Source organism: Panthera pardus, unplaced genomic scaffold (assembly GCF_024362965.1).
Source record: "Panthera pardus isolate Hobbes unplaced genomic scaffold, ASM2436296v1 HiC_scaffold_11, whole genome shotgun sequence".
NCBI classification, from domain to species: domain Eukaryota; kingdom Metazoa; phylum Chordata; class Mammalia; order Carnivora; family Felidae; genus Panthera; species Panthera pardus.
In genome coordinates this window covers 10,135,880-10,154,299 of record NW_026526666.1, presented here as the reverse complement: position 1 = coordinate 10,154,299, position 18,420 = coordinate 10,135,880, and the positions used below count along the sequence as shown (strand labels likewise).

Genomic DNA, 18,420 nt, shown 5'->3' with positions numbered 1-18,420 from the left:
GTAGAAATGGGGACTTTTGTCCCCAAAATGTGCTGTGACTTTTGTCCCCAAAACAAAATGTGATGTTTCAGTCTGGTGTGGATACATGAGAGCAACTTCTGACATCATCCTAGCATGCTCCGATTCCTAGGAACTCTCTAGGTGTTTTAAACAGTAACAGATTTATGTATTTAGACAGCTCTTCACTGGTCATGTTATTAAGGTTTACCAGCAGTACAGTGATCTGTTTAAAGCATGCCGTGGTTATTACATGAACTCTGCAATCTTTGCTGTAGTTAACTGAATTCGTTTAAGAGATCCAATGACTTGGATCTGTTTTCATTGTTGCCTTCTGTGAAGAGTGGGATTCTGACCACTCGAGAACTCTGAATCTTTCTCTCAGATACATTAAAAATATGAAAACATAGCCAAGTGCTTTAGTTTAGCCTAAACCTATAATTTTGACAGAGAATCCTTTGGGAATTTGTCTATTTTACAGTGTTTGCATTCAAGTCAGGCAGCACTATTATTAGCAAATACACAAATCAAGAGGCTTATTTTGTCCTGAATAAACAGCCATTTGTTACCTTGAGTAATACCTTATCACAGTTTATAAGCTCAGGCATGCTGCAGGAAAGGTATAGAATTACTGCACATTTGTGAAATTCAAACTTCATTATTCAAAGGGGCACCAAGAACTGCAAGAAGCAAAGGATGACTTTAGATGAGTAAACTAGTCAGTACGTGTGCACATGAGATTCAGTTTAATGAATTTACTTCTCAATAATCCCAAATCACACACCATGTTGGGAATGAGACCCATTTGGCCCACTAGGAAGGTGTAGCTCTAAAACATTTCAAAAGTAAGTAATTTGGAAGAGTGTTATTTTTACCGTGCACAAGTCCACTTGCCTCTAAATACAATGAACCAAAAATACAAAGACATATACGCTTATACTTTGTGGGGCCCTGTGGTATTTAGAATTTTTGTATCTCTCTGACAGTAAAGAAAACCATACACCAATTAGGCAAGAATTTGGTTATTCAACTGTACAAAGAGTTTAGCTTATATTAAACATGAGCTATAACGTGCATTTAGGAAACTTCAGGTTATACCTCCATAGCAATTTTAAGAAGGATAGTTTTTCCCGATACAGATTACTAAGGGAACGGGTTTTTCTCAACCTTATTATGGTTACTGCTATTCCTATTAAATGTATAAATGGCCTAATCTAGTCCTGTTTTTACATCTCGGTTTCTCGGTAACAGCCAAATATTACCAAAGTATATTAGATCTCACTCCTTTTTTGGGATCAAAACAAAAGCCCAAGTTTCTAGAAATTATACACAGATCAGTGAATCCCTGAGGGTAGGAGAGCCATGAAGTTACAACTCTTCCACCCTAATGGGAGAAAAGCTACATGAAGGTGAAGTTACTTGAGGTCTACTCCTTCGGTCTAAACATTTATATGGAGCACCTAATTATGGCAGCAGGTACTGGTTTGCATTCTGGGGACCTAGGAGTGGACAAAAAATAAAGCCCCTGCCTTAAGAGGTTTACACTCTAGTGGGAAGGGACAAGTAGGCAAAAAATGAGAGCAGGAGAGAGGGAATGCCGTGAACTGGGAAGATCCTCCCTTCCTCCCATGGACACACCAAGGCTGCAACTACATATGGTGTGACTCACCCTGAAAATGACCTGACGACTCACAAAATCTCTCTTCCACAGCTAGAGAGAGAAAGAAAAAACCACATCGAGAAGGGTAGGAGGGGAAGAGATGCCCCATCAGGAACCAAACCCCGGCGGGGTGACCCACAGGTTGGGGAGGGAGAGCACGGGCACAGATGTCTTCATGAAAAGGGAGGGGTTCAAGCCCCACATCAGGCACCCCTGCCCCAGCCCTGGGAATCTGTCCTGGGAAGATGAGCCTCCCATAACTTCTGGCTTTGCAACTCTAGGAACTTTGAAAATCAGCAGGCCTTAACTAGGGGACAGCTAAAGGGCTACAGGAAACAAAGACTCTGCTCTTAAAGGGCCCTTACAATTTCATTTGCTCAGAACCAGCACAGAGGCAGCAGTTTGTAAAGTGTCTAGGTTATACTTAAAGATTTACTGCCCAATTTTAAAGCATGTGCTAGAGGAGCAGGGATCTGTAGGAAACTTCTCTGGAATGGAAGTACTGGCAGACACCATTTTTTTTTTGCCCTCCTCAGCCTAGCTGGCCCAGCACTGGCAGGCACCAGCCCTGACGCACTCCATCTGCCTGGTTGGCACCACCAGCCCCACCCGAGCATTCCACCTGCAGACCTGCCCCACCCAACGTGTGCATCCTGGCTGGCACCCCGCCAAAGCAAACACTCCCCTGCCACACCCAGCAGGGAGTCCCAGCCAGGACCGGCACTCATCCAAAGCAAATCTTGTCCTAGGGAGGAAGGAGGTGCCAGTCCCACCTACTAGCACACCCACAATCGTTGCCTGCAGCCAGCCTGGTAGGAGAGGGCAGCCCCACCCACCTGCATGCCTGCAGCCACTGCAACCTCATCACAGTAAGAGGGCACAGGCAGCCCACACTGGAAACACCCTTGGAGCACCTGGTTCTGGCAACCAGGGGGATTGAGCTACTAGGCCTTACTTAGTCCAAGCCCCTCAAGCTTTTGTGGAACCGCCCCTACTAGTCACATGTGCCTCAGTCACAGCACAGCAGCCCCCTCCCTCAGAACGCTGGCCCAAACCCCTGCCCACACCATGTCTCCCCAGCTGGGAGGTTTGTGGAGCCTTGGTTCTGGTGGTGGCGGCAACAGCTCTCATTTCACAAGCAGGCCAAAGTACACCGAGTTAAAACTCGCCACATTAAGGCCAGGGATCAAACACTGCCCACAAAAGCCTAAGACAGCCTTTGCAGACAATTGGCCTGAAGGATAAAGTGGCAAGAACACAATAACAGAGCACACACAGTACATGTTAGAGATACTCTCAGAAGCACCAGGTCTTGGGGTACAGGATACAATACAATGCAAGGTACTATAGGACCTCTTCCTCATTAAGCCTTTACTCTCAAGAACATGAGATGTAGCTGGGGCGCCTGGGTGGCTCAGTCGGTTAAGCATCCAACTTCGACTAAAGGTCATGATCTCATGGTTTATGAGTTTCAGCCCTGCATCAGGCTCTATGCTGATGGCTTGGAGCCTGGAGCCTGCTTCAGATTCTGTGTCCCCCTCTCTCTGCCCCTCCTCTACTCATGCTGTCTCTCAAAAATAAATAAAAACATTAAAAAAAAAAGAACATGAGATGTAGCTGACATTGCTAACGTGCACAAATAGGCACAGAGACTCACATAAAATGAGAAGACACAGGAATGTGTCCCAAATGAAAGAAGAGCACAAGATCATGGCCTGAGATATAAGTGAAACATACATAAAACATGCCTGATAGAGAATTTAAAGCAGTGATCATAAAGATACTCTCTGGACTTGAGAAAAGAGTGGTGGGCATCAGTCAGACTATTAACAGAGATAAGGAATATAACAGAGATACAGAGCTCAAAAAACAAAGTGAGAAAAATGCATGATGGAATGAACAGGATGGAAGAAACAGAGGAACAAATTAATGACCTAGAAGAGAGAGTAATGGAAAGTAATCAAACTGAACAAAAATGAGGGAAAAAGAATTACACAAATATACAAAATGAGTCAGTGACTTCATCAAACATAATAACATTCATATTATAAGAGTCTTAGAAGAAGAGAGAAAATAAAGGGGGGGGGGGGGACACAAAGAATTTATTTGAAGAAATAATTGCTGAAAACTCACCTAATCTAGAGAAGGAAACAGATATCCAGATCTAGGATGCACAGAGAACGCCCAACAAAATTTAAAAAAAGAAGATCCACACCAAGACATAATGTAATTAAAATGACAAAATAATAAAGAAAAAAATATTAAAAGCAACAAGACAAAAGAAGTTAATAACTTACAAGAGAAGTCCCAAAAGATTCAGTGGATTTTTTTTAGCAGAACTTTCCAAACCAGAAAGGAGTGGCATGATTACAGGCAAAGTGCTGAATTGAAAAAACTGGAAGCCAAGAATACTCTATCCAACAAGGCACCATTCAGAAGGAGACATAAAAAGTTTCCTGGATAGACAAAAATCTTAAGGAGTTCATGACTAGTAAACCAGTTCTGCAACAAATACTAAAGGTTACTCTTTGAGTGGAAGGACCAGAAATGACAGTATGAAGTCGAAAACACAAAATTAGTAAAAATGAGTATTTCAGTAAAAAAAAAACCCGTCAAGTAACTACAAAATAAAAGGATGTAAAATATGGCATAATATATCTAACGTGGGGAGAGAAGAATGCATTCAAACTTAAATGACCAGCAACTTAATATAGAAGATATTACATACAAACCTAATGGTAACCATATATGAAAACCCAGTAATAAACATGCAATGAATAAAGAGAAAGAAATCCAAATATATCTATCACTAAAGAAAACCAGCAAAACACAAAAGAAAGAAACATAAGAAAGGATCAGTGAAAACCTTCAGAAACAACCAAAAAACAAAATGACCACAAATACATACTTATCAACAATTACTTTGAATGTAAATGGACCAAATGCTGCAACCAAAGACACAGGGTGACAGAATGGAAAAAAAAAACAAAACAAGACTGATCTATATGCTGCCCATAAGACACTCATTTTAGACCTACAGACACCTATAGATTGAAAGTGAGGTGACGGAGAAATCTTTATCATCCTAATGGATATCAGAAGAAAGCTGGAGTAGCAATATTTATATTGGACAAAATAGACTGTTTTAAATGTTTTATTTATTTTTGAGAGAAAAGAGAGAGCGGGAGAGGGAGTGAATATGAGTGGGAGAGGGGCAGAGAGAGGAGGGAACAGAGGATCCAAAGTAGGCTCTGTGCTGATAGCAGTGAGCCCAATGCAGGGCTCAAACCCACAAACTGTAAGATCATGACATGAGCCAAAGTCAGATGCTTAACCTACCAAGCCACCCAGGCACCCCTTAAAATTTTTTTTAATGTTTATTTTTGAGAGAGAGAGTGTGAGCATGTGGGGAAGGAGCAGAGAGAGGGAGACAGAGGATCTCAAGCAGGATCCACACAGACAGCAGACAGCCCAATGTGGGGCTTGAACTCACGACCCGTGAGTACATGACCTGAGCCAAAGTTGGATGCTTAACCAAATGAGCCACCCAGGTGACCTACGGACAAAATAGACTTTAAAACAAAGGCTATAAGAGACAAAGACGGCACTATATAATAATAAAGGGGACAATCCAACAAGAAGATAAAACAATTGTAAATACTTATGCACCCAACATGAGAGCACCCAAATACATAAAATAGTTACTAAGAAACATAAAGGAACTAATCAGTAATAACACAATAATAGTAGGGAAGTTTAATACCCCACCTACAACAATGGACATGATGTAAACAGAAAACAATGGCTTTGAATGACACCTTGAACCAGATGGATTTAACAGATATATTCAGAACATTCCATCCTAAAACAGCAACATACACATCCTTCACAAGTACACATGGAACATTCTCCACAACAGGTCACGTATTAGGCCACAAAACCTCAAAAATTCAAAAAGATCAAAGTCATACCATGTTAGCTACACACACACACACACACACACACACACACACACAGTGAAATATTACTCAGCAATAAAAAAGAATGAAATCCTGCCATTTGCAACAACATGGATGGAACTAGAGTGTATTATGCTAAGCAAAATCAGTCAGAAAAAGACAACTATCATATGATTTCCCTCTTATGTGAAATTTAAGATACAAAACTGAGCAAAAATAATATAAAAACAGAGAGAGAAAGACAAACCATAAGAGACTCTTAAATACAAGAGAACAAACTGAGGGTTGCTACAGGGCTGTTGTGGGGGGGGCAGGGGGATGGACTAAATGGGCAAGGGGCATTAAGGAGGATACTTGCTAGGATGAGCACTGGGTGTTATATGTAAGTGATGAATCACTAAATTCTATTCCTGAAATCATTATTACACTGTGTGTTAACTTGGATTTGAATGAATGAATGAATGAATGAATGAAAGTCATACCATGCATCTTTTCTGACCACAGTGCTAAGAAACTAGAAGCCAACCACAAGAAAAATCTGGAAAGACCACAAATACATGGAGATTAAATAACAGGCTACTAAATAAATGAATGGGTCAACTAGGAAAAGAAGAAATTAAAAAGTACATGGGATGGGAATACAAGCTAGTGCAGTCACTCTGGAAAACAGTATGGAGGTTTCTCAAAAAACTAAAAATAGAACTACCCTACAACCCAGCATTTGCACTACTAGGTATTTATCCAAAGGATACATGTGTGCTATTTCAAAGGGACACATACACCCCAATGTTTATAGCAGCACTATCAACAATAGCCAAGGTATGGAAAGAGCCCAAATGTTCACTAATGGATGAATGGATAAAGATGTGGTGTATATATACGATGGAATATTACTCGGCAATCAAAAAGAATGAAATCTTGCCATTTGCAACTATGTAGATGGAACTGGAGGGTATTATGCTAAGTGAAATTAGTCAGAGAAAGACAACAATCATATGACTTCACTCATATGAGGACTTTAAGAGACAAAACAGATGAACAGAAGGGAAGGGAAACAAAAATAATATAAAAACAGGGAGGGAGACAAAACAGAAGAGACTCATAAATATGGAGAACAAACTGAGGGTTACTGGAGGGATTGTGGGAGGGGGGATGGGCTAAATGGATAAGGGGCACTAAGGAATCTACTCCTGAAATCATTGTTGCACTATATGTTAACTAATTTGGATGTAAATTAAAACATAAATTAATTAATTTTTTAAAAAAGTACATGGGAAACAAATGAAAATGAAACACAATGGTTCAAAACCCTTGGGATGTAGCAAAAGCAAAAGTTTATAGAAATCCAGGCCTGCCACAAGAAGAGCAACAAACAAAGCCTAAAACAACAGTAAGGAAATAATAAAGGTCAGAACAGGAATAAATGATACAGAAAGTACAGAAACAATAGAACAAATCAATGAAACCAGGAACTGATTCTTTGAAAAAAAAAAAAAAATCAGTAAAATTGATAAACTTCTAGCCAGACTTACCAAGAAAAACAAAGAAAGGACCAAAATAAAATCATAACTGAGAGCAGAAATAACAAAACAAACACAGAAATATAAATAATTTTGAGAGAATATTATCAAAAACTATATGCCAACAAATTAGATAACCTAGAAGAAATTGATAAATTCCTAGAAACATATAGCCTACCAAAACTGAAACAGGAAAAAAAATAGGAAATTTGAGCAGACCAATTACTAGCAAAGAAATTGAATCAGTCATCAAAAACCTCCCACCTGAACAAAAGTCCAAGACTAGATGGCTTCACAGGCTAATTCTACCATACATTTAAAGAGGTAAGACCCATTCTTTTCAAACTATTCCAAAAAGTAGAAAAAGAAGGAAAACTTCCAAATTCATTCTGAGGCCAGCATGACTCTGATACCAAAGCCAAAGACACCACAAAAAAAGAACACTACAGGCCAATATCTCTGATGAACACAAATGTAAAAATCCTTAACAAAATACTAGCAAACCAAATCCAACAATACGTTAAAAAAATTATTCACCACGATCAAGGGAGATAGATTCTTGGGTTGCAAGAGTGGTCCAATATTTGCATATCAATCACTGTTATATGTCATATCAGTAAGAGAAAGGATAAGAACCATATGATCATTTCAATAAATGCAGAAGAAGCATTTGACAAAATATAACATTCATTAATGATAAAAACCCTCCACAAAATAGTTTCGAGGGAACATACCTCAACATGATAAAGGCCATCTATGAAAAACCCACAGCTAACATCACCCTCAATGAGGACAAACTGACAGCCTTTACCCTCAGGTCAGGAACAAGACAGGGATATCCACTTTCACCACTTTTATTTAATATAGTACTGAAAGTCCTAGCCATAGCAATTAGACAACAAAAAGAAATAAAAGGCATCCAAATCGGTAAGGAACAAGTAAAACTTCCACTATCTGCAGATGATACGATAATCTATGTAGAAAACCCAAAAGACTCCACAAAAAATGCTAGAAATGATCAGTGAATTCAGTAAAGTCACAGGATACAAAATCAATGTACAGAAATATGTTTTTTCTGTACACTACTAATGAAGCAGCAGGAAGAGAAATTAAGAAAACAATCACATTTACAACTGCACCAAGTAAGATAACTAGGAATAAACCTAAACAAAGAGGTGAAAGACTTATACTCTGAAAACTATAAAACACTGATGAAAGAAACTGAAGATACAAAATAATGGAAAGACATTCCATGCTCATAAACTGGAAGAAGAAATACTGGTTTTTTTGTTGTTTTTTTTTAAATTTTTTTTTTAACGTTTATTTTTGAGACAGAGAGAGACAGAGCATGAACGGGAGAGGGGCAGAGAGAGAGGGAGACACAGAATCAGAAGCAGGCTCCAGGCTCTGAGCCATCAGCCCAGAGCCCGACGCGGGGCTCGAACCCACAGACCGTGAGATCGTGACCTGAGCTGAAGTCGGACACTTAACCGACTGAGCCACCCAGGCGCCCCAGAAGAAATATTGTTAAAATCTACACTACCCAGAGCAATCTACACATTTAATGCAACCCCTATCAAAACACCAACAGCATTTTTCACAGAACTAGAACAAACAATCCTAAAATTTGTATGGAACCACAAAAGACCCCAAATAGCCTAAGCAATCTTGAAAGAGAAAAGCAAAGCTGGAGGCATCACAATTCCAGGATTCAATTGTATTACAAAGCTACAGTGATCAAAACAGTATGGTACTGGCACAAAAACAAACACATAAATCAACAGAATAGAAAACCCAGAAATAAACCCAAAGTCATATGGTGAATTAATCTTTGACAAAGCAGGAAACAATATCCAATGAGAAAAAGAAAGTCTCTTCAACAAATGGTGTTGGGAAACTGGACAGTACATGCAAAAGAATGAAACTGGACCTCTTTATTATACCATACACAAAAATTAATTCAAAATGGATTAAAGACTTAAACATGAGACCTGAAACCATAAAAATCCTAGAAGAAAACACAAGGAGTAAATTCTTTGACATCAGCTGTAGCAGCATCTTCTAGATATATCTCCTGAGGCAAGAGAAACAAAAGCAAAAAAAAAAAAAAAAAAAAAAAAAAAAAAAAAAAAAAAAGAAAGAAACCATTGGGACTATATCAAAATAAAAAGCTTCTGTACAGTGAAGGAAACAATCAAATCTAAAAGACAATCTACAGATGAGAGAAAATATTTGTAAATAAGATAGCCAATTAAAGGTTAGTATACAAAATAAAGAACTTATAAAACACAACACCCAAAAAACAAATAATCCAATTAAAAATGTGAAGACGTGAACAGACATTCTCCAAAGAAGACACACAGACAGCCAACACGTACATGAAAAGATCATCATCACTTATCATCAGGGAAATGGAAATCAAAACCACAATAACACCTCACACCCGTCAGAATGGCAAAAATCAACAACGCAAGAAACAAGAGGTTTTGGTGAGGATGTGGAGAAAAAGGAACCCTTCTGCACTGTTGGGAGGAATGCAAACTGGTACAGGCATTGTGGTAAACAGTATGGACATTCCTCAAAACATTAAAAATAGAACTACCCTATGATCCAGCAATCACACTACTGGGGTTTTACCCAAAGAATATCAAAACACTAATTCAAAGGGATACACACTTTGTTTATTCCAAGGTTTATAGCACCTACTTGCAATAGCCAAGGTATGGAAGCAACCCAAGTGTCCAACGATCAATGAATGGATAAAAAAAAATATGCTATACCCAGTGGAATATTATTCAACCATAAAAAAGAATGAAATCTTGCCATTTGCAATGACATGGATGAGCTAGAGAGTACATATAATGCCAGATGAAATAAATCAGCCAGGGAAAGATAAAGATCATATGATTTCATTCATATGGTGGAATTTAAGAAACAAAAAAAACAAGCAAAGGGAGGAAAAAGGGAGACAAACCAAGAAACAGTCTCTTAACTATAGAGAACAAACTGATGGCTACCAAAGGGGAAGGGGTGGAGGATGGGTACACTTGCTGTGATGAGCATTGGGTGACTAAAATAAAACCTTAAAAAAAAGCAGCAAAAGAAAAGAAGCCAGTTATCTACAAGGGAAAACCCACCAGGTTATCAGCTGATCTTTTCAGCAGAAACTTTGCAGGCCAAAAGGTGGTAGCATGATATATTCAAAGTGTTGAAAGGTAAAAAATGCCAACCATATTCTACCCAGAAAGGTCATCATTCAGAATTGAAGAGAGAGTTTCCCAGACAAACAAAAGTCAAGGGAGTTTATTGCCACCAACTGGCCTTACAAGAAATGTTAAAAGGACTTCTTTAAGCGGAAAAGGCCAAAACTTTAGTAAACATTTATGAAAAAAATATTAACCGGTAAAAGCAAACATATAGTAAAGGTAGTAGATCAATCACTTATAAAGCCAAAATGAGAATAAAAGACAAAAGCAGTGAAATCAATTATGTCAATAATTAGTTCAGGGATACACAAAATTAAAAGATGTAAAATGTAACACAAAATACGTAAAACATGGAGACGGGGAGTAAAAATGCAGTACTTTTATGTTTTTTTTTTTTAATATTGCAGTTATTTTTTTAAAATTGTTTAGAGAGAGAGAGAGCAGGAGTGGGGAGAGCAGCAGAGAGAGAGAGACTCTTAAGCGGGCTCCACACTCAGCATGGAGGCCAATGCAGGGCTCAATCTCACAACCCTGGGATCATGACTTGAGCTGAAATGGAGTCAGACGCTCAACCAATTGAGCCACCCAGGTGCTCCAAAATGTAGTACTTGTAGGATATATTTGAACTTAAGCAAACATCAACTTAAAATAGGCTGCTGTATACATAGAATGTTATATATGAACCCCATGGCAACCACAAACCAAAAACCTATAGTAAATACAAAAAAAAAAAAAAAAAGAGAAAGAGAGAGAGAGAGAGAGAAAGAAATCCAAGCCTAAAACTAAAGAAAATCATCAAATCACAAGGAACGAGAGCAAAAAAAGAACAGAGATAAACTACAAAACAACCATGAAACAAGTAATAAAATGGCAGTAAGTACATAGCTATCAATAATTACTTTAAGTGTAAATGGACTAAATGTTCTAATCAAAAGACATTGGGTGACTGAATAGATATTAAAAAGAAAAGACCCATCTATATGTTGCCTAGGAGATAGTCACTTCAGACCTAAGGACACACATGATCTAAGGACACACAGAGACTAAAAGTGAACAGGTAAAAAAAGATACTCCATGCAAATGAAATGAAAAAAAGCTGGGTAGCAATACTTATATTAGACAAAATAAACTTTAAAACAAAGACTAATACAAGAGACAAAGAAGGATATTACATAATGTAAAAAGGTATCAATCCTACAAGAGGATGTAACAATTGTAAATATCTATGCACCCAATATAGCAGCACCTAAATATATAAAGCAAATGCTAACAGATATAAAGGGACAAACTAACAGTAATACAATAATAGTAGGGGACACCCCACTTACATTTAAGAAGGTAGTTTATAGCAATATAGGCCTATCTCAAGAAATAAGAAAAATCCCAATCTAATCTTTTACTTAAAGAGAAACAGAAGAACAAAGCTCAAAGTCAGGAGAAGGAAGGAAATGATAAAGATCGGAGCAGGGGAGAAGATGGAGGCGTAGGAAGACGCTGGGCTCACCGGGTCCTGCTGATCACTTAGATTCCACCCACACCTGCCTAAATAACCAAGAAAACCACCAGAAAACTAGCAGAACAGATTCTCGGAGCCAAGCATAGACGAGAGGCCCACGGAAGAGGGTAGGAAGGGTGGAGAGGTGGGGCGTGCTACACGGACAGGCAGGAGGGAGCCGGGGCAGAGGGGCAGCCCGCCGGCAAAGCAGAGCCCCCGAGTCTGGCTTGCAAAAGCGGAGGGGCCGGACGGAGTGTATTCCGACAGCAAGCGGGACTTAACATCTGGAAGGTTATAAGCTAACAGCTCTGCTTGGAGAGTGGGAGGGCTGGAGGACAACGGGAGGGAGTGTTGTTGAGCCCCGGACGACAGAGTTCAGCTTGGCTGGGAACAAAGGCGCTTGCCAGCACCATCTCCCTCGCCCATCCGCCAGCCAAAATCCCAAAGGGAACCGGTTCCTGTCAGGGAACTTGCTTGCACCGCACAAACACCCAACGCTGTGCTTCTGCAGATCCATCCCTCCGGCAGGTCTGACTCCCTCCCGGTGCCACAGGGCCCCTCCCGAAGCGGATCTCCGAAGGAAAGTGAGTGAGACTGCCCCTCCCGCCCCAGTGCACCTTGCCAATCCACCCCAGCTAATAGGCCAGAACCCTAGCGCCACAAGCCTGGCAGTGTGCAAGTACCCCAGACAGGGGCCACACTACCCCACAGTGAATCCCGCCCCTAGGAGAGGGGAAGAGAAGGTACACACCAGTCTGACTGTGGCCCCAGTGGTGGGCTGGGGGCAGACATCAGGTCGGACTGCGCCCCACCCACCAACGCAAGTTATTCAAGAGAGCACAGGGGAAGTGCCCTGCAGTTCTGCACCACTCCAGGGACTATCCAAAATGACGAAACGGAAGAATTCCCCTCAAAAGAAACTGCAGGAAGTAGTGACAGCTAAAAAACTGATCAAATACGATTTAAACAATATAACAGAAAAGTGAATTTAAAATAATAGTCATAAAATTAATCACTGGGCTTGAAAACAGTATAGAGGACAGCAGAGAATCTAATGCTACAGAGATCAAGGGACTAAGAAACAGCCAGGAGGAGCTAAAAAATGCTATAAATGAGCTGCAAAATAAAATGGAGGCGACCACACCTCGGATTGAAGAGGCAGAGGAGAGAATAGGTGAATTAGAAGATAAAATTATGGAAAAAGAGGAAGCTGAGAAAAAGAGAGATAAAAAAATCCCGGACTATAAGGGGAAAATTAGAGAACTAAGTGATGCACTAAAGAGAAATAATCCACGCATAATTGATACTCCAGAGGAGGAAGAGAGAGGGAAAGGTGCTGAAGGTGTACTTGAAAAAATCATAGCTGAGAACTTCCCTGATCTGGGGAAGGAAAAAGGCATTGAAATCCAAGAGGCACAGAGAACTCCCTTCACACGTAACTTGAATCGATCTTCTGCACAACATATCATAGCGAAACTGGCAAAATACAAGGATAAAGAGAAAATTCTGAAAGCAGCTAAGGATAATAGTGCCCTAACATATAAAGGGAGACCGATAAGACTCGTGATGGATCTCTCTACTGAAACTTGGCAGGCCAGAAAGGAAAGGCAGGAAATCTTCAAGGTGATGAACATAAAAAATATGCAGCTGAGAATCCTTTGCCCAGCAAATCTGTCATTTAGAATAGAAAGAGAGATAAAGGTCTTCCAAACAAATAAAAACTGAAGGAAATCATCACCACTAAACCAGCCCTACAAGAGATCCTAAGGGGGATCCTGTGAGACAAAGTACCAGAGACATCACTACAAGCATGAAACCTACAGACATCACAATGATTCTAAACCCATATCTTTCTGTAATAACACTAAATGTAAATGGACAAAATGCACCAACCAAAAGACATAGGGTATCAGAATGGATAAAAAAAACAAGACCCATCTATTTACTGTCTACAAGAGACTCATTTTAGACCTGAGGACATCTTCAGATTGAAAGTGAGGGGATGGAGAACTATTTATCATGCTCCTGGAAGTCAAAAGAAAGCTGGAGTATCCACACTTAGATCAGACAACTAGACTTTAAATTAAAGGCTGTAACAAGAGATGAAGAAGGGCATTATATAATAATTACAGGGTCCATCCATCAAGAAGAACTAACGATTATAAATGTCTATGCTCTGAATACGGGAGCCCCCAAATATATAAAACAATTACTCACAAACATAAGCAACCTTATTGATAAGAATGTGGTAATTGCAGGGGACTTTAATACTCCACTTACAGTAATGGATAGATCATCTAGACACAGGATCAATAAAGAAACAAGGGCCCTGAATGATACATTGGAACAGATGGTCTTGACAGATATATTTAGAACTCTGCATCCTAAAGCAACAGAATATACTTTCTTCTCGAGTGCACATGGAACATTCTCCAAGATAGATCACATACTGGGTCACAAAACAGCCCTTCATAAGTATACAAGAATTGAGATTGTACCATGCACACTTTCAGACCACAATGCTATGAAGCTTGAAATCAACCACAGGAAAAAGTCTGGAAAACCTCCAAAAGCATGGAGGTTAAAGAACACCCTACTAAAGAATGAATGGGTCAACCAGGAAATTAGAGAAGAAATTTAAAAATATATGGAAACAAATGAAAATGAAAACACAACAATCCAAATGCTTTGGGATGTAGCGAAGGCAGTCCTGAGAGGAAAATACACTGCAATCCAGGCCTATCTCAAGAAACAAGAAAAATCCCAAATACAAAATCTAACAGCACACCTAAAGGAAATAGAAGCAGAACAGGAAAGACACCCTAAACCCAGCAAAAGAAGAGAAATAATAAAGACCAGAGCAGAAATAAACAATATAGAATCTAAAAAAAACTGTAGAGCAGATCAATGAAACCAAGAGTTGGTTTTTTGAAAAAATAAACAAAATTGATAAACCTCTAGCCAGGCTTCTCAAAAAGAAAAGGGAGATAACCCAAATAGATAAAATCATGAGTGAAAATGGAATTATTACAACCAATCCCTCAGAAATACAAGCAGTTATCAGGGAATACTATGAAAAATTATATGCCAACAAACTGGACAACCTGGAAGAAATGGACAAATTCCTAAACACCCACCCACTTCCAAAACTCAAACAGGAAGAAAAAGAAAACTTGAACAGACCCATACCCAGCGAAAAAATTGAATCAGTTATCAAAACACTCCCAACAAATAAGAGTCCAGGACCAGATAGCTTCCCTGGGGAGTTCTACCAAACATTTAAAGCAGAGATAATACCTATCCTTCTCAAGCTATTCCAAGAAATAGAAAGGGAAGGAAAACTTCCAGACTCATTCTATGAGGCCAGTATTACTTTGATTCCTAAACCAGACAGAGACCCAGTAAAAAAAGAGAACTACAGGCCAGTATCTCTGATGAATATGGATGCAAAAATTCTCAATAAGATACTAGCAAATTGAATTCAACAGCATATAAAAAGAATTATTCACCATGATCAAGTGGGATTCATTCCTGGGCTGCAGGGCTGGTTCAACATTTGCAAATCAATCATTGTGATACATCACATTAATAAAAGAAAAGATAAGAACCATATGATCCTGTCAATCGATGCAGAAAAAGCATTTGACAAAATTCAGCATGCTTTCTAAATAAAAACCCTCGAGAAAGTAGGGATAGAAGGAACATACTTAAACATCATAAAAGCCATTTATGAAAAGCCCACAGCCAGCTAACATCATCCTCAATGGGGAAAAACTGAGAGCTTTTTCCCTGAGATCAGGAACACGACAGGGATGTCCACTCTCACCGCTGTTGTTTCACATAGTGTTGGAAGTTCTAGCATCAGCAATCAGACAACAAAAGGAAATCAAAGGCATCAAAACTGGCAAAGATGAAGTTAAGCTTTTACTTTTCGCAGATGACATGATATTATACATGGAAAATCCGATAGACTCCACCAAAAGTCTGTTAGAACTGATACATGTATTTGTATTCAGCAAAGTTGCAGGATACAAAATCAATGTACAGAAATCAGTTGCATTCTTATATACTAATAATGAAGCAACAGAAAGACAAATAAAGAAACTGATCCCATTCACAATTGCACCAAGAATATAAAAAATCTAGGAATAAATCTAACCAAAGATGTAAAAGATCTGTATGCTGAAAACTATAGAAAGCTTATGAAGGAAATTGAAGAAGATATAAAGAAATGGAAAAACATTCTGTGCTCATGGATTGGAATAATAAATATTGTTAAAATGTCAATACTACCCAAAGCTATCTACACATTCAATGCAATTCCAATCAAAATTGCACCAGCATTCTTCTCGAAGCTAGAACAAGCAATCCTAAAATTCATATGGAACCACAAAAAGCCCCGAATAGCCAAAGTAATTTTGAAGAAGACTACCAAAGCAGGACGCATCACAATCCCAGACTTTATCATCTACTACAAAGCTGTAATCATCAAGACAGCATGGTATTGGCACAAAAACAGACACATAGACCAATGGAATAGAATAGAAACCCCAGAACTAGACCCACAAAAGTATGGCCAACTAATCTGACAAAGCAGGAAAGAATAGCCAATGGAAAAAAGACAGTCTCTTTAACAAATGGTGCTGGGAGAACTGGACAGCAACATGCAGAAGATTGAAACTAGACCACTTTCTCATACCATTCACAAAAATAAACTCAAAATGGATAAAGGACCTGAATGTGAGACAGGAAACCATCAAAACCCTAGAGGAGAAAGCAGGAAAAAAACCTCTCTGACCTCAGCCGCAGCAATTTCTTACTTGACACATCCCCAAAGGCAAGGGAATTAAAAGCAAAAATGAACATTGGAACCTCATGAAGATAAAAAGCTTCTGCACAGCAAAGGAAACAATCAACAAAACTAAAAGGCAACCAACAGAATGGGAAAACATATTTGCAAATGACAAAGGGCTAGTATCCAAAATCTATAGAGCTCACCAAACTCCACACCTGAAAAACAAATAATCCAGTGAAGAAATGGGCAAAAGACATGAATAAACACTTCTCTAAAGAAGACATCCAGATGGCCAACAGGCACATGAAAAGATGCTCAATGTCACTCCTCATCAGGGAAATACAAATCAAAACCACACTCAGATATCACCTCACACCAGTCAGAGTGGCCAAAATGAACAAATCAGGAGACTATAGATGCTGGAGAGGATGTGGAGAAATGGTAATCCTCTTGGCACTGTTGGTGGGAATGCAAACTGGTGCAGCCGCTCTGAAAAACAGTGTGGAGGTTCCTCAAAAAATTAAAAATAGACCTACCCTATGACCCAGAAGTAGCACTGCTAGGAATTTACCCAAGGGATACAGGAGTGCTGATGCATAGGGGCACTTGTACCCCAATGTTTATAGCAGCACTCTCAACAATAGCCAAATTATGGAAAGAGCCTAAATGTCCATCAACTTATGAATGGATAAAGAAATTGTGGTTTATATACACAATGGAGTACTATGTGGCAATGAGAAAGAATGAGATATGGCCCTTTGTAGCAACGTGGATAGAACTGGAGAGTGTTATGCTAAGTGAAATAAGCCATCCAGAGAAAGACAGATACCATATGTTTTCACTCTTATGTGGATCCTGAGAAACTTAACAGAAACCCATGGGAGAGGGGAAGGGGGAAAAAAAAAAAAAAAAAAGAAGTTAGAGTGGGAGAGAGCCAAAGCATAAGAGACTCTTAAAAACTGAGAACTGAGGTTGATGGGGGGTGGGAGGGAGGAGAGGGTGGGTGATGGGTATTGAAGAGGGCATCTTTTGGGATGAGAACTGGGTGTTGTATGGAAACCAATTTGACAATAAATTTCATATATTAAATAAATAAATATTAAAAAAACTAAAAAAACAAAAAGATCAGAGCAGAAAAAATAGAAACTAAAAAAAAAGAATAGAAAATATCAATGAAGCTAAAAGCTAGTTCTTTGGAAAGATAAGCAAAATTGATAAAACGTTAGACACTCATAAAGAAAAAAAGAGGACTCAAAATCAGAAATGAAAAAGAAGTTACAACTGACACCACAGAAATACAAAGCATTATAAGAGACTACTACAAAAAAATTGTATCCCAACAAATTGAACAACCTAGAAGAAATAGGTAAATACCTAGAAACATACAACCCTACAGTTTTTTTTAACTTAAAAAAATGTTTATTTATGAGAAAAAGACAGAGCACAAGTGGGGGAGGAACAGAGACAGAGGGAGACACAGAATCCGAAGCAGGCTCCAGGTTCTGAGCTGTCAGCACAGAGCCCAACGTGGGGCTTGAACTCACGAACCACAAGATCATTACCTGAGGTGAAGTTGGACACTTAACCGACTGAGCCAGCACCCAGGAGCCCCAAAGCACACAATCTTCCAAAACTAAAAAGGAAAGAAAAAGATAATCTGAACAAACCAATTACTAGTAATGAATTTGAATCAGTTATCAAAAATATTCCTAACAAATGTAAGTTTAGGACCAGCTGGCTTCACAAATGAATTCTACCAAACATATAAAGAAAAGTTAATACATATCT

The 18,420-nt window shown here is 39.0% G+C and overlaps 1 protein-coding gene across 8 annotated transcripts in view; it reads right to left on the bottom strand.

Moving 5' to 3' along the window:
- Positions 1 to 18,420, bottom strand: part of PHTF1 (putative homeodomain transcription factor 1) — a 93,815-nt gene that overhangs the window by 7,345 nt on the left and 68,050 nt on the right. For 2 of the 8 annotated variants that reach the window (XR_008418055.1, XR_008418060.1), the window contains exons 22-23: positions 18,195 to 18,265; positions 567 to 677 (exon numbers count right to left, since the gene is read on the bottom strand). The exons of 2 other annotated variants lie outside the window; for them this stretch is intronic. The gene's annotated coding sequence lies outside the window, so the exon portion shown is untranslated. The remainder of the gene's footprint in view (positions 1 to 566; positions 678 to 18,194; positions 18,266 to 18,420) is intronic. 4 more of the 8 variants (XR_008418061.1, XR_008418058.1, XR_008418062.1 and 1 more) reach the window with 3 other exon arrangements.